Genomic DNA, 15,331 nt, shown 5'->3' with positions numbered 1-15,331 from the left:
CGAGTTTTCTTTAAATGTTGCTCTTGTAAGTGCAAAAATCTGTAAAAATATATGCTCCGCTTTTTCAAACAAAATTCACAAACATTGGCCACTTCTCGTCTTCCCGACAATTTTGAAGAATATTTTGCAAAGATACCAATGCGCTAATCCTTTCGGACCTTTAAGCATACTTTATTTAACATTATAACATGTAAACAATATTTGTATAACAGTAAAATTATAATAATTACAAAAGAAATAGAGCAGTATCTGAAATAGATTTTATTTCGAGATGCAAAACTGGGCCGGTTGTAGCGTCTCTGGTAGTTATGTGAAACAGACAAATAATTTTTTTTTCAATTTACGTGCTAATTATAAGAATATGAACCTCAAATGATATAATAAATTGCATATTTTAAAAATGGCGAAACTTCAAACATTTTTGCCAAATTCGCGTTTCATTTGTTTAAAAACAGTAGTTAAAATGAACAATTTGGTTAAACATTGTGGTTCATATTCTGAGGAATATTATAAACTAAAAGTGTGGAAAATTTGAAGTTGATTGGTCAAATAGTTTTTGAGTTACCCCGGCGCCAATTTTGAAAACGTGGTTTCGAGAAAACCGCGTTTAAAATGCGTTTTAGATATGCTCGGCGCTCGGAGGCGCGCTGACTCACCAGGCTATATTATCCATACGGAGTTGAATTTCGGCCTATAACGTTGAGAAAATATTTTTGAAATGTTTTAGAAGCGATTTGTGGAAAAATGTTTGTTTCGATTTTTTTTCGATTTATACTTCTTCTTCGCCCCTTAATTGTACATTCCTCATTATCAAATATGTATAAATATCTTAAATTGGGACATAACACCCTATGGTATCTACCCTATAACACTGATATGAATGGGCGTCCGCAGGGGGGTGCAAAAGAGGCAGTTGCTTCTCCCACCCACTCCCCCCCCCCCGCTTTTGAGAAAAAATCTCTTCTTTTTCAAAACTGATCTTTATTAACTTTATACTAAAAAAGGTAACATTTTTCAATTTCGGGTTTAAATTTATATTAAATGGACACTACAAAATAGTTTAAAAAAAAGCAAGTGGAGAATATTTTCCTTCACCATCATCCCAAAGTTGCCCCTCCCCCTCCCTTCCCTGCCATAGAAAAAAGTCTCCGGTCGCATTCGATGATATACCTACTGATATAAACATGATATGTGAAAGCCTTTATGCCTAAAAAATGTATATTTCTCGATATATTATAGGACCATGTATTTTAAGCAGTCTGTATTGTATAGAACAGATTAATAGCATTTATTTAACGACATAACAATTAAATCAAGGGTAGTAACAAATTAAAAAACCGATAATACAATGATAAACATTGCTACGACGACAGTGCGTGCTATAGGCTTTAGCTCCTTATTTTGAGTACCGTAAACTGGGGTGACTTTGCCCGCCGGGGTGACATTGCCCGGTTTTCGAAAAACTTTATTTTATTTTATTGTGAAGTAATTAAAATATATGGTGTTCTGTAATCGATAGCAATAATTTCTCCAAGGTCAAACGAAAAAACAATAGCGAATTCAATCATATGGTAATTTTTCAGTCAGAGTAAAATAGTGGGCAAAGTCACCCCAGTTTACAATAATTCATTTATCTGATAACGGGGGATCATTTTTTAAATCTCGGTGCAACGAGATAGAATCGTAAATATCGGTCTCTGCATGCTGAACATACACAGGACGTGACACTAACGCGTAGGATCGGTATACACTGCGTTCCGTATTAGAGCATACTCGTTTCGCGCAGGGATACACTGTTGATTGGTGGTAAACCGGCAGGGAAAGTGCTACGACCAATCGCGAAAGTGCTACGACCAATCGCGTGTGTCAGATCCGTGGGAGCTGCGCAGATCGGTCGCAAATCGGTAGGAGCGTTAGTACACTCTTATATGGAACGCAGTGTAGTATAAAACAAATCCATTCCTCCACTGTCTTCAAGTTCACTGGAAACGTCCATACGAACAGCACACACATCCGATATGTCTCGCTTTCTTTTTGCTGCATTTACCTTCATGGTACTCTTCTCTGTGGGTAAGTAATGAAGTTCATGAAAGTCATTTTCCATATTGTTATATGAACGTATATACGTTTATTTTGTGTCCACTGAATCCCTTATATTTTATTCTATCATTCAATTACTATTAACAAGTACTTCTACAATTATTTTTTCAAACCTCAAGTGTCACATGAGCCGACATTATATGCGTTTTATTAGGAAAATATAACGCAGGTGGCAAACGTACAGAATACACCGTTTAAAAATTTGCCATCACTTGTTATTATTTAAAAGTCACTTTCAACATCTGCTAAATTTGTGGGATTATTAGAAAATATGTGTGCAGACATTAATTTGAGTGTGTTCTATAACGCTTGTAAGACATCCACCATATGAAAACAATTAGACCTGATGAATATTTTTAAGGATGGAATGTATTCTACTTATATATAGACTACATATTTTATTCATCATCGTACTCCATTTTATACATTCTAGTCAATCGTAATAAGGTAATACGATGAAAAATCTTATAAATTCTAGTACCTATAAACTAAAAATTATTTTTATTAAATATTGTGTTTTTCGTAATATATTCGTTTGATTACTGATTAGTAATGTTTGGCACATTAGCAATAATAACAACTAAGAGCAACTAGTTTTGTAAGATTCGTATGTATTACGACAATTTGAACTTCAACATTTGTTGTAACATTTCTAAAATAAGGGCAGCGTTTCTTTAACCAAGAACGCAATTTTTATGTTCTTAAAGACATTCTCATTAATTCAATGCACAGCCTAACAGTTACAAAACCTTTCCAACAAAAATTTTAAAATTATAGAGGCAACCAACAGTTTTTCACATTGCATGAAATTGAACTCTTATATTAAACAATATTTTTGTTAGTGGCTTTCCTGCCTACAGTACTGCCGTATACATACAGCTCCTAGCGTTTGTAACATTCACCTGAAACAATGCTTTTACTGTGATTGGTGATATACATATTGGAATGAAGCAAAGGGAAATGTCAGAATGTGTAACTCCAGTGCCAAAAAATAGAAGTTTCATAATGTGTATTGTAATGAAGTGATCAAGTCAGAGCACAAATATGTATCCCATTATTTGTTTCGCTATCAAATTTTATAAAAAATAATACGAATCATGTGATGATATGAATTTTAGCAACAGCGGTTATTTGCCCATCAAATGAGGTTTATAAGCAGTGTGGTAGTGTCTGTCCACCAACTTGCGATAACCTTGGTGTTCCTCAACCTTGTACTCTGGTTATTAGTACTTACAGTAATGCACATATATTTCATTATTTATACGACCATTCGCGACCATTCGCGCATGATTTTCGGTACATGGTCACGATTTTTATCGCGGGCTCGAGCTTACCCACAAGATACCTACCCTCTAAACCAGGCATGCACAGGACCCCCAATTCCGGGCGCGAGCGCACATTCGAGTTCGAGTTGAAGAGGAAAAAAAAAATTAGAAAAAAAATCGAATCCAAACTTCCCGCTTACAAAGAAACCGCTATCTTTTTTTTAAACAATGTTTATTAACAAGAATTATAATACCCTCTACAATGTATATACGGCTTTAAAAAACATGTTGAAAAATTTCCCAACGAGCTTGTTTGTATATAATTAATTGTTCCAAGAACTGGAATCTCTTAGTTAAACAGTGGCGATTAGCGTATATTTGGCTTGTACATTTTGGTCTTAGTAAGAATATAAGATATTGCACGCTCTACGTCACAGATTCTTGCGCTTTCTTATGCTCGGGAGAAAAAATGTCTAATCCAAAAAGAAGGTCAAAAACCCTTGACCCGATCTTAACAACTACACTAAACTATAATTAGACACTTAAATAGAGAGCTTCATTAACAACACAAATACCCAAGCATATCGATACGATAAAGAATAAAGAATTTCATAATACTGTTATGATTTCGGCTTGGCATAACGGGAGTTTAATGTGATAGTACAGTAAGAGAAACAGAACATTAACAAGAAGAGAAGTAACCGAACACAATCTCTAATGCGCGAGAAAAGTGTAAGTGTCGATGCGTCTGCACGTAATGGCGTCTGGCTATCGAATGACAGCTTGACAGGCGATCGATCCGATCGCCTTCTTTTCGCTGTCCTCTTGTTCCAGTTGCGAGCACCAGCAGGCCCTGGATCCCATCCAAAGGGTGCTCGCAACACTGCCTCTCCCTCTGAAAGAGTGGTCGTCCCGACCGCTGCAGCCTCTTCGTTGCTGGCAGCCGTACCCTGGTCCGAAAGAGTGGAAAATCGCTGCGTGGCCTCTTCCATCCGGCGCCTCGGCATTCGCCTTCACGTCCAAGGGGAAAACCACCCAAAAACCCTGGGCAAGGCGTGGGTACAGCGAATCTTCCGAAAAATTTTTCCCGTCTTTACCCTCCACTTGCGTCTCCGTTCTTGGCCTTTCTGCGACGATGTTGACCCTCGAACTCCCTTCGTCGCAGCTCAGCAACTCCGCGCACTCCTGGCGCCTCCACGTTGCTTCGGTGGTGTCCGCGCTCCTGGGGACGCCGCTCGCCAGCAACTCAACTGCATGGATCCCTGACTGCCACCCAGAGCCGCACACCCACCAATCCTTGGTGTGGTCCGTGCACTCCCGGACGTCCCTGCGTCCCTGTCGAAGTCGCACCTCCACCACCAACACGCCGACGCTACCTCTATAGCGTCCTAACTCGGCCTCTTCTGATGACGATTCCCCCATCCCGACGAGCCCCTCGATTCTTCTTGCAGCTCTAAGTCGAATCGGCTTTGCTGAACGTTGTATCGGAATGACGTTCGACGACTCACGCTGTCCCCACTGAAAACCGTTTCTTTCCGTCACAGGAGAAGTCAAACCGTCAAAGTGTCAAAACGTCAATCTTGCTCGATACTCGCGAAAGAGCCAACTTCAATGCGTACTCATTTGACGTACGCTCGCATTACTTTTAACGGCAACCGTTCCTTGCCATTTTCTACGTTATACAATGAGAACGATACAACCAGAATTAAGATTCCTTTTCGTGGGTCGGCTTCCCGAGCTTCCAGAGCCGACCCAGCAATGGCCTCCCAGACTTCTCCTTTTTCGGCACCATTCTCGTCGAAGCCTCGAAGCTGCTCCGATGTCGGTGGTTTTCGACCGCCGTCACAGCTCCCGCTGTTCCTGTGTCCGTCCCTCGATGTCGGCGAGCCTCGACCGCCGTCTCCGCTGTCCTTCGTTGCTGACGCTGCTTCTGCGACTGTCCCTTGTCGTTCAACTGCAGGCTGAATCGCACGCAACGGCTCCTTGCGTATCGCTCGCAACAGCTCCTTACGTATCTTCGGGATCCGTGGCTACGGATCCCATTTCTGACACCAATGTTATGATTTCGGCATGGCATAACGGGAGTTTAATGTGATAGTACAGTAAGAGAAACAGAACATTAAAGCTGCGTATTCACCTGCGCATTCGCCCCGAATGTGCATTCGGCGCGCACCGATTTTTTGCCCGTTCGGAGCTCAGCGCGCGTTCGGCGCGCATTCGGCGCGCGTTCGGGGTTGAGTGAAATTTGCGGCGTCCATTTCATGGTATTGTTCGGACCCAAATGCGCGCTTTGATTTGACCGCCAACAAGCGGATCGGCCCGAATGCGCGCCGCGCCCCGAACACGCGCCGAAGACCGGACGAGCAAAAAAGCGGTGCGCGCCGAATGCACATTCGGGGCGAATGCGCAGGTGAATACGCGGCTTAACAAGAACAGAAGTAACCGAATACAATCTCTAATGCGCGAGAAAAGTCTGCACGTAATGGCGTTTGGCTATCGAATCACAGCTTGACAGGCGATCGATCCGATTGCCTTCTTCTTGCTGTCCTCTTGTGCCAGTCGCGAGCACCAGCAGGCCCTGGATTCCATCCAAAGGGTGCTCGCAGCAATACGCTGAAATGAATATTTCACATTTTCACCCTGGACTGCGGGGCGCGGACCTCAATTTGCTGCGGTCGGCCGAGGATTCATACCTGTTTCAGAAATAAAATAATTCTTTATTCTTTATCGTATCTATATGGAAGTGACACCGATGGATTCCTTGTGTTTTTCCGATGAAAACCATACCAAATGTCGTGTAAATCGGCCTATTTTCAACGAAGTTAGCTTGAAATTATGCAAATCAATTTTTCATGTAATTTCCTTCATTTACGTCCGAATTACGTCGTTCTTGGTGTCAGTTTCATCGGCGAAACATAGGGAATCGATTGGCGTCGTTTTCGCAAAGATCTGATGAAAAATGCGGAACTCGAAGATTTCTCACTACTTAATAGGCACTCCAACCCCTTCGAGGGTCGAAAGCCATAAAATTTGGTGAGGCCACGGGGTACCAGGCGGCATCTCTTTAACAGGCGCACCGAGAGAATCACCCTGTAGTATAAGAATAGAATCAAAGCTGACAATGAAACATTATTCACAACCCAAGAGGAAAGGCCTTTGAATAAACGAAGTATCATTCGTCGTCGGAGGAATTCCCCTTGAATAACCAACTTCATCTCTGATACCTTAAATAAAGCTAAATCATCCTTATTCAACCTTTGAGTAACGGATAACAGTAAGTACCTTTTATCTAGATATTATCTAGATATTATCTTTGCTCATCCGGTTACCCATCGTCCTCTTCACAGTGCTTACCGGAAGCACGCTTCCACTGCGTAGCAAATAGACCATCTCCACAGCAGCGACCCCTCACCTGGATACGCGCGAAATAAGAAAGGAACATAACAAAAATATAAATCAAACATATAATCCTCTCTACAAATGTTTATGATATATCGTAGCATATCTCACCGTTAAATTTCAGCTCCATTTTGCTTCATTCTTCTATCAAAATTTCTTTGAGCACTTCTTTATTAATTCAACTTTATACTAATGTATATTATAATGGGTAATTCTGGATTTAACATTACTTAAATAAGTAAAATATGTTATACGTATGGAGTGAACAGATACTTTTGTGAGTAAGATTTGTAAGTGTTAAAAAATCTATAGCATTGAGAAAAAAATCTTGGAAATCTGTCAGGAGTGGTCACTAATGTTCTGTTTTTATTTGCGCTCTACTTTTTTTTGCTACACTCTACATATTTTAATTTTAATGGAAACTATAAGCAAAAGCACTTAGTCACTGAATTTATTGTATTCGTTTCGAAGTTTACTAAACTACAAATGAAAAACTTACCAATTATACCTACTTTATTGAACCCAAAAAGAAATTCTGTCCGCGAGAAACATTAATTTCAAAATCCTGTCGGAAATCCTGTAGAAAGCATTGCACTTATTATGAATTCCCAATTTATTTTCTATGTTATTATTACATTTATCTTATTGCTAACAATTATGTCTCATGAAACAACATTGACTGTTACACATTTTATTGACAATTCGTTATCTACGTTTTCTCGAGTATCTGACTGATAAGTATACATATTTGATAACATTTGTAGTTGCTTATAGAAAACATATTTCTCAGCTACAATAAAATATTTGAAAAATTAGAAAAAGTGAGAAAAAAAGAAAAAAAGAATCGCTGCGGATAGGATTCGAACCTATGCGGGAAAAACCCATTGGATTTCGAGTCCAACTCCTTAACCACTCGGACACCGCAGCTTATGCCGTTACCCTCACGAATGTTAAGTAATACTTAGAATTATTAATTTACAAGCAATAGTAATATAAAAAAAAAATTACATACACATGAAACTCATTATTTATCTTTCCCCTGTAGATGAAGCATTACTATAACTAAGCGTATAAAATAAACTCGAACGAGAAAATGTATATTCACTGCTGATGTCTATCATTGCACATATGTATACGTAATATGTATGTACAATCATTAAATTAAACATTACTATATTATATTTGAATGAGTAAAACTAATATTTTTCGAGATACATTCCTATTGTATCTTAACCCATACAATGTGTCTGAATAAATGCGTGCGATTTATATCCACAAACACTCGTGACATATTTTTATAGAACGAAATGGAAGGGACATGAAAGAGAAATAAATTTGAAGTTTATGTAATTACTGTCAGAAGTTTCTACGCAATGAAATGACGATGCAAACTCCGGTCAGAAAGTACCGCTAGGGGCATCTACTAAAATCTCCTGCAAATCTTAGGTTGATATAATCAATAATAGATTTTCTGTGTGCATATACAGACGAGGTATAGAATAGACGTAATACCTAATGCAAGTTCAGTCCTGGGTTTGGGGGGTCCTAAGATCCCCTTACCATTTTAGTGTCACATGCAACGTTACCGGTAAAGACTCGAAACAGATTGTGGCGCTACATGTGGTAGGAATTAGAATTCAACACCCGTAAAACTAGCTCGTTGAAAACCCGCGATTTACAAAAGCTTATGATGAGTAATAAGTTAAAGACCTTCTTATGAACGTATTCCGTCCAACCAGAGAGAAAGAAAAAACAGATTGGTCATTTAACTTTGCTGTTCTGATCGAGTTTCTTTAACGCAAAACAAAATTCATTCGCTTACAAAAACGTAATTTGTGAAAGGAGTGCTTTAACGTTTTCTAAAATACTTAAAATTCACTGAGCCATTTGAGAATATTAGAAATTTTATTTACTTCATTTATTTGTTTGGTTTGACTCGTCTTTATTTTTTTTTTACAAATTTTTACTTTAAATTTGCATTTAAATTTGAAGTTCCATTGGTTTAAATCACTTTTGACCCAGAATATTTTTATATTATAAATTAAAAAATTTCTTTCTCAGAATATTTTTAATTTATAAAATAATAAATTTCTTCCGAAGTGCTGAGAACGACGTTGCGTTGGTGCGAAGAATGTTGGTTTACTTTCTGAGAGTTACATACGCTGAATGAATACGAAATGACTGAAGTTAAGAATGCGATCGATTTGTGGGATCACGCGACAAGAATTTCTAATTAATTAGGACGTGCAATGCGAACGAAGACCGCGTTTTGCTTGAACTAATCAACGGGATTCGTTTTCCAAAATACGAAACAATGTGATGCACTAAGTAGGTAATTCTTTTATAACGAATACAGAAGACATATACATATACACTACAGAACAAAGCATTCAAATAAGTGAGAAGATAATTTTTCCAAAAATACAAAATTTTAATCGAGATCTTCAAAAATGTATAATATTGTTATATGTAAACCAACCCCTATTACATTTTAACTTTACACTTGACAAAATGACTACATACACATATGTTCACGAAGAATCACTATAGTTCTTATAAGTACAATATGGTGTATACCTTTCTCACATAACTTTATTAAATAATAATCATTGCAACCAAAGTGTCAATGATATTTGGATAGTTATAAGTAGAAAAAACATCATTTCAATTGCCGAGGTATAAATAAAAGGATTAATTTACTGACTAAAATAAGTCACCCTATATACAATACCTTGATGATTACGTTTGCCCCCAAACTCCAACGATTTGGAAAGATTAGCATTGCGACAGCGTTCTCCCCATATATGTGTATTCACATAAAAAATGAAGTCATCGGCCACGGCAGATTCACTTCGCGATGCCGAAAATGGCAGGCAACGACAAAATCTGTAAAATTTGTCGTGTCCTTCGATTTCTTAACGAATCTAGTCGATGCAAATGTACAGTATCTATGAGCGAATTAATCACTATCCTGTGTTGAAAAGTAAGTTTGACTTCATAATTTAATGTTATAATATATCAATGTACGAAAAGTGCATTAATGGGTTATACCTAGTAGGGCGGAGCGATACTATATGTATAAGCGAAAAGTTAAATTTGAATTTTCAGTTGGCCTGGGTGCAGGATAGTTGTCTTTTGATTAACCAAACACAACTGTAAAAAAAATTTGGAAAAATATTCATGTCTGCAGGTTCCCCTTTCTCCTAAAAATGCTTATATAATCATATAATCATATAATCATATAATCATATAATCATATAATCATATAATCATATAATCATATAATCATATAATCATATAATCATAGAATCATATAATCATATAATCATATAATCATATAATCATATAATCATATAATCATATAATCATATAATCATATAATCATATAATCATATAATCATATAATCATATAATCATATAATCATATAATCATATAATCATATAATCATATAATCATATAATCATATAATCATATAATCATATAATCATATAATCATATAATCATATAATCATATAATCATATAATCATATAATCATATAATCATATAATCATATAATCATATAATCATATAATCATATAATCATATAATCATATAATCATATAATCATATAATCATATAATCATATAATCATATAATCATATAATCATATAATCATATAATCATATAATCATATAATCATATAATCATATAAACATATAATCTTATAATCATATAATCATATAATCATATAATCATATAATCATATAATTCCTTTTTCTCTTAAAAATGATTATATAATCATACTATATAGGCGAAAATTTAAATTTGAATTTTCAGTTGACCTGGGTGCGGGATAGTTGTCTTTTGATTAACCAAATACAACTGTAAAAAGAATTGGAAAATATTCATGTCTGCAGGTTTATAATCATATAATCATATAATCATTTTTAGGAGAAAAGGGAACCTGCAGACATGAATATTTTTCCAATTTTTTTTTTACAGTTGTGTTTGGTTAATCAAAAGACAACTATCCCGCACCCAGGCCAACTAAAAATTCAAATTTAAATTTTCCGCTACGCCCTAAAACCTAGTCAGGCGGCCGAAAGAGGCGAATTTTTGTGAATTTTTTTTGAAAAAGCGGAAACATATATTCTTCCAGAACTTTTTGGTACTTAAAGGAGCAACATTTACAGAACATTTGGTAATTTTTTGGTAGAAAAATATTTAAGTTTATAATAAAATAACAACCCACATCCAAGAAGCCTTTTTAAAAATTTGCTTTTGCGGTGAGCACTACCATTCGGAACCAGATTATCTAAAATCAAAATACAAAAAAGATTTCGTTAATATATTAATGTATCCTCTGATTGACGGAGGGAATTTCTGAAATATTAATTTAAAACAAAATGGTGGCTATTTAAAGTTGAAATCCTAACTTTTTCTTGCAAAAATCAGGATTTCACGCTCTTTCAAAAAAAATTCACAAACATTCGCCTCTTTTCGGCCGCCTGACTAGGTATAACCCCTTAATGCAATGCACAAATCATTACAAAATAGTAATGTAACGTTAACTTATGAAATGTCAGAGATGAGCCATATGAAAATAAGTTCCTGTGCTTGTAGAGATTACTCAAAGACTAATAAACACATTGTTTTTAAATTTTGATAAAACATTCTCCGACATATTGTAGATAAGTATGACCGTTCAATCGCGAGTTCTTTTCATTTTCTCATTTGTTTTCATTTCATGTTAAAAGAAAAGACTGAAAAATTCCATACCTACCAAAAGTGGAATTTTCCTCTACAGGTGGCATTTTGTTATAAATTAGGTACTGTTTCACAAAACGTCACGATCACACGATACTTAAAACTACACGTTTTAAGAATGTTTTATGAAACATGGAAGTTAATCTTTTCCGCAGATTAATATTTTACAATAAAAAATTATACTTCCTTTGAGGGTAAAGTAAGACAAGGGTCATTACCCAATATTACTTCAAAAATACTATTAATTCATAACTAACTGAGTACTTAGTTCAATACTTTCAACTAAGGAATTCAAAAATGATTTGTGATGTCGACATTTCATTTCAGAACAGTACCACGGTTATTTCCCTTCAGTAAGGAGTTTGTAGGGGTATTAATAGAGATCTTGTAGTTGTGTGACGAGATATTAAAATTTAGTGAAATCGATTTAATCATCACTCAAAGTATGAAGTTTGTATCAGAAAAAGAATTCGCGTACGATATTATTTTACTGAAACCATGCAAGTGATCCCAAAGATTTGGACAGCGGCGTAAATATGTACGTACATACGTAACGCCGCGATGGATGAGAATTCTGTTGAGTAGAGATCCTGTGGAAGTGGGCGGATTTGGTGGATCTCCGAGGGAGATAAATCCAGCGGAACGATAGCCGCGGAACGTGCAGAGAGCACTTTCGGAATGCAAAATCGTCTGGGAGATTTGAATAAGAATTGCAAAACTAACTGGCCACGCACGATGCCCACCATATCGTGAGCGGATATACTTTTACCTCGCGCGTGGAAGAAAGTATATACGCGACACGGGAAAGGAAGTGGAAGTGTTCGGTGTCCGTACGTAACCCACATTCGATACGATTCGACAATTCTGTTCGATCCAATTCTGCTCCCTAGTCTCTACACGCGGCTCCATTTCAGAAAATCTATACACACCGCCACGTATCTACGTTATTATATCTCAACGTGGATGGCGAAACTCACGGGTGTACTGTAACTGAATCGATTTTTCCTAACGTCGGATACGAAACGTATTGTCACACGTTCAGGCGACTTTTCCATTCTATAAAACATGTTTGACACAAGTAATTTTGTTTATTTCCAGGGGGAAATATATTAGGTTGCTGCATAACTTCTTGCACGCTGGAGTACGTCTTCTACAAACTCAATTTTTAAAACCAGCTTATATTTCGTTCAAATTGTACATATGTATACTTTCCATCATTATTTATATCAGTTTCCTATGCATGTGGAAGTTGTATTATGCCACTTTTATATATATATATCTTCGGATTTATCATTACGAAGAGAACTTATTGCACATTTTATGGCCCCAAAGTTATTGAAGTTTTTGCCATCTAAACTGTTTTGTAGGGATCGAAGAAGGTGAAAACCTGTTGTAGTGAAGAGTTGTAAATATTTGAATATTAGAATAATTCGAATAATTTCGAATCTCAAATTCGAATTCTCTGGTATTCGAATTATTCGTATCTCAAATTCGAATGCTCTGGTATTCGAAATATTCGAATCTCAAATTAGAATTCTCTGGTATTCGAATTATTCGTAACTCAAATTCGAATTCTCTGTTATTCGAATTATTCGTATCTCAAATTCGAATGCTCTGGTATTCGAATTATTCGAATCACAAATTCGATTTCTCTGGTATTCGATTATTCAAATTATTCGTATCTCAAATTCGAATTCTCTGGTATTCGCATATTCGTAACAGACCTATTTAGTTCCCATATTTTGCAATCGCCACCCAACCCTTTCAATTCACAAGGAATGGTCTTTCAATTTGCAATTCTTGCTGCACTCTTTCAAGTTGTTAACAATATAAATCAGCATTAATAATTGTATTTGAATTAAATAACTCATAATACAAACAAAGTGACGGACAGAACTTATGCAGCAACCTAATATTTAAATCCACGCACGTGTGAAAATATTTTATTCATTGCAATCAATATAAATACTTCTATTTCTTTATGACTTTATTGCGCCTACGCTATTGCAAATAATGATAAATATATAGGGATCATTCCGTATCTTATACAAGTAGATTGTAACGTTTTACCAAGATAAGGTATTCGTGACTAATTGTCAGCATATTTTTTTGGCTCACTTTGGTAATTTTGATTAAATAACACGATAAAATATTAAAATTTATTTGAAATGCTTCGAAATGACTCTGTCAGCGTTCCAAGGTTTACAAAATGTAGTGGAAACTTACTACTTTTAAATGTTGAAATAAGTTAAAAATTTCCATGACCTATTCTGATTATACCTTATTTTTCCTTTGTATGTTTTTTATTTATTGTATATAGATGTTATTAAGAGATGTGTGTGTGTACAATGTACATACATCCTTTATAGTGACTTATTGCAAACTTTTTATTTGAATGCATAGCATAACAGAATTAGACATAAAATAAGTGTCTGTTAGATAAATAATATTTTCGCCTATAAAAATAGTCCTCTCGTTTTAATATTTCACTATGAAACAATCGTCAATAAACTCCTACGAAACTGGCATGAAATAACTAGGTCGCCATTATTGCTCCATTGATATCCCAAAGGAATTCATTTCTGAGTAGGTGAAAAATTCTGGCCGCTCCTGACTTTTCAAGGAGCATCCATAACAAGTTCTTTTATGCACCTGCGTGTATTGCAAAAAATGTACGTATGTACATAATATGACGGTAGTTTTTACATAGGTAATATATGCAGAAGAGTGAAAACTGCGAAGGGCATTATATTTTTCATTGTTAATATTGGCTTAGTTGCATAATAAATTATGCGTTACTTTCTCATTTTATAATAATAATATAAATTGGTAAATTTGAATATATTTTTATTAAAATTGCAATGAACGACTTTCCTTTCACTAATCACATCGAAGGATTTTCTAAATAAATTATTACTTCTTTGTTCAAACGTCGATTTCTTGTGGAAGGAAATAACAAATGGACTAAATTACGTTTCAAGAAAAAAATAATATTTTCCTTTACTAATAAGATCATAGACTTTAGAAAATAATTGAATTTCGTAATCGTAAAAGTGGTCTATCATAAATCACACATCTTTCGTTTCGAGCTATTTATTTCGATTTTTACTGCTTGTTAGAGTTTAATATTAATATTATTCTTTCTCATATTCATATACATCCTCCCTGCAGCAACTGAACGCGGTAGAGTAAAGGTGATTTCACACGAGACACGTCTGACAATGAGACTCACGAATGGTACGTTGGATATATTTCCTTGGTAGGGATGGTGTTATTTTAAAAAAGAATAGAATCTGAAATAGCAATTTTGAGCTACATAAATGTCTGGTATCAAATTGTGTTACTTTCATATTTGTTATATTAAGCATATAACTTTAAAAATATATTCTTCACACTGACGTGCTATTCACATACACCACTTCCATTTTCAAGGGCTTCACTTTTTAAGAGAATATTTTTTAACCTACTGCCCAAAAATCTATTTCACTTTACCAAACATTATACATCTCCCTTGTTTCTAACCTAATACTCATTATTTTGAAAAGAGTATTATCCAGTGAAAACTGAGCTTCGTATTTCTGAAAGTAGGTTCTAAAGTACTATTTTATACACTGCTAGAGAGCTGTGATATATTTTTATTCTGGACGAGATCAATTTACAGAAGGTTTATTTATGAACGCGACAGGCGTGATGTTTCAGGGGACCTTCCAGTCTAAAAGTAGATTTTTTTTATTTCATTTTTCGAAAGTTCAACCTTTTAGGGATACGTGTTTAAAAGCATTTGGTGAAATTCGTAAAATTCCCGAAGTTATAGGCATT

At 35.6% G+C, this 15,331-nt stretch overlaps 1 non-coding gene across 1 annotated transcript; it reads right to left on the bottom strand.

The window, feature by feature from the left end:
- Positions 1–7,609: 7,609 nt before the first annotated feature.
- On the bottom strand, positions 7,610–7,691 carry Trnas-cga (transfer RNA serine (anticodon CGA)). The gene has a single exon. It is a non-coding gene; the product is annotated as a tRNA-Ser (tRNA).
- Between the last annotated feature and the right edge of the window lie 7,640 nt (positions 7,692–15,331).

The sequence above is a fragment of the Andrena cerasifolii genome, chromosome 11 (genome assembly GCF_050908995.1).
Source record: "Andrena cerasifolii isolate SP2316 chromosome 11, iyAndCera1_principal, whole genome shotgun sequence".
NCBI classification, from domain to species: domain Eukaryota; kingdom Metazoa; phylum Arthropoda; class Insecta; order Hymenoptera; family Andrenidae; genus Andrena; species Andrena cerasifolii.
This window is presented reverse-complemented; position numbering and strand designations above follow the sequence as displayed.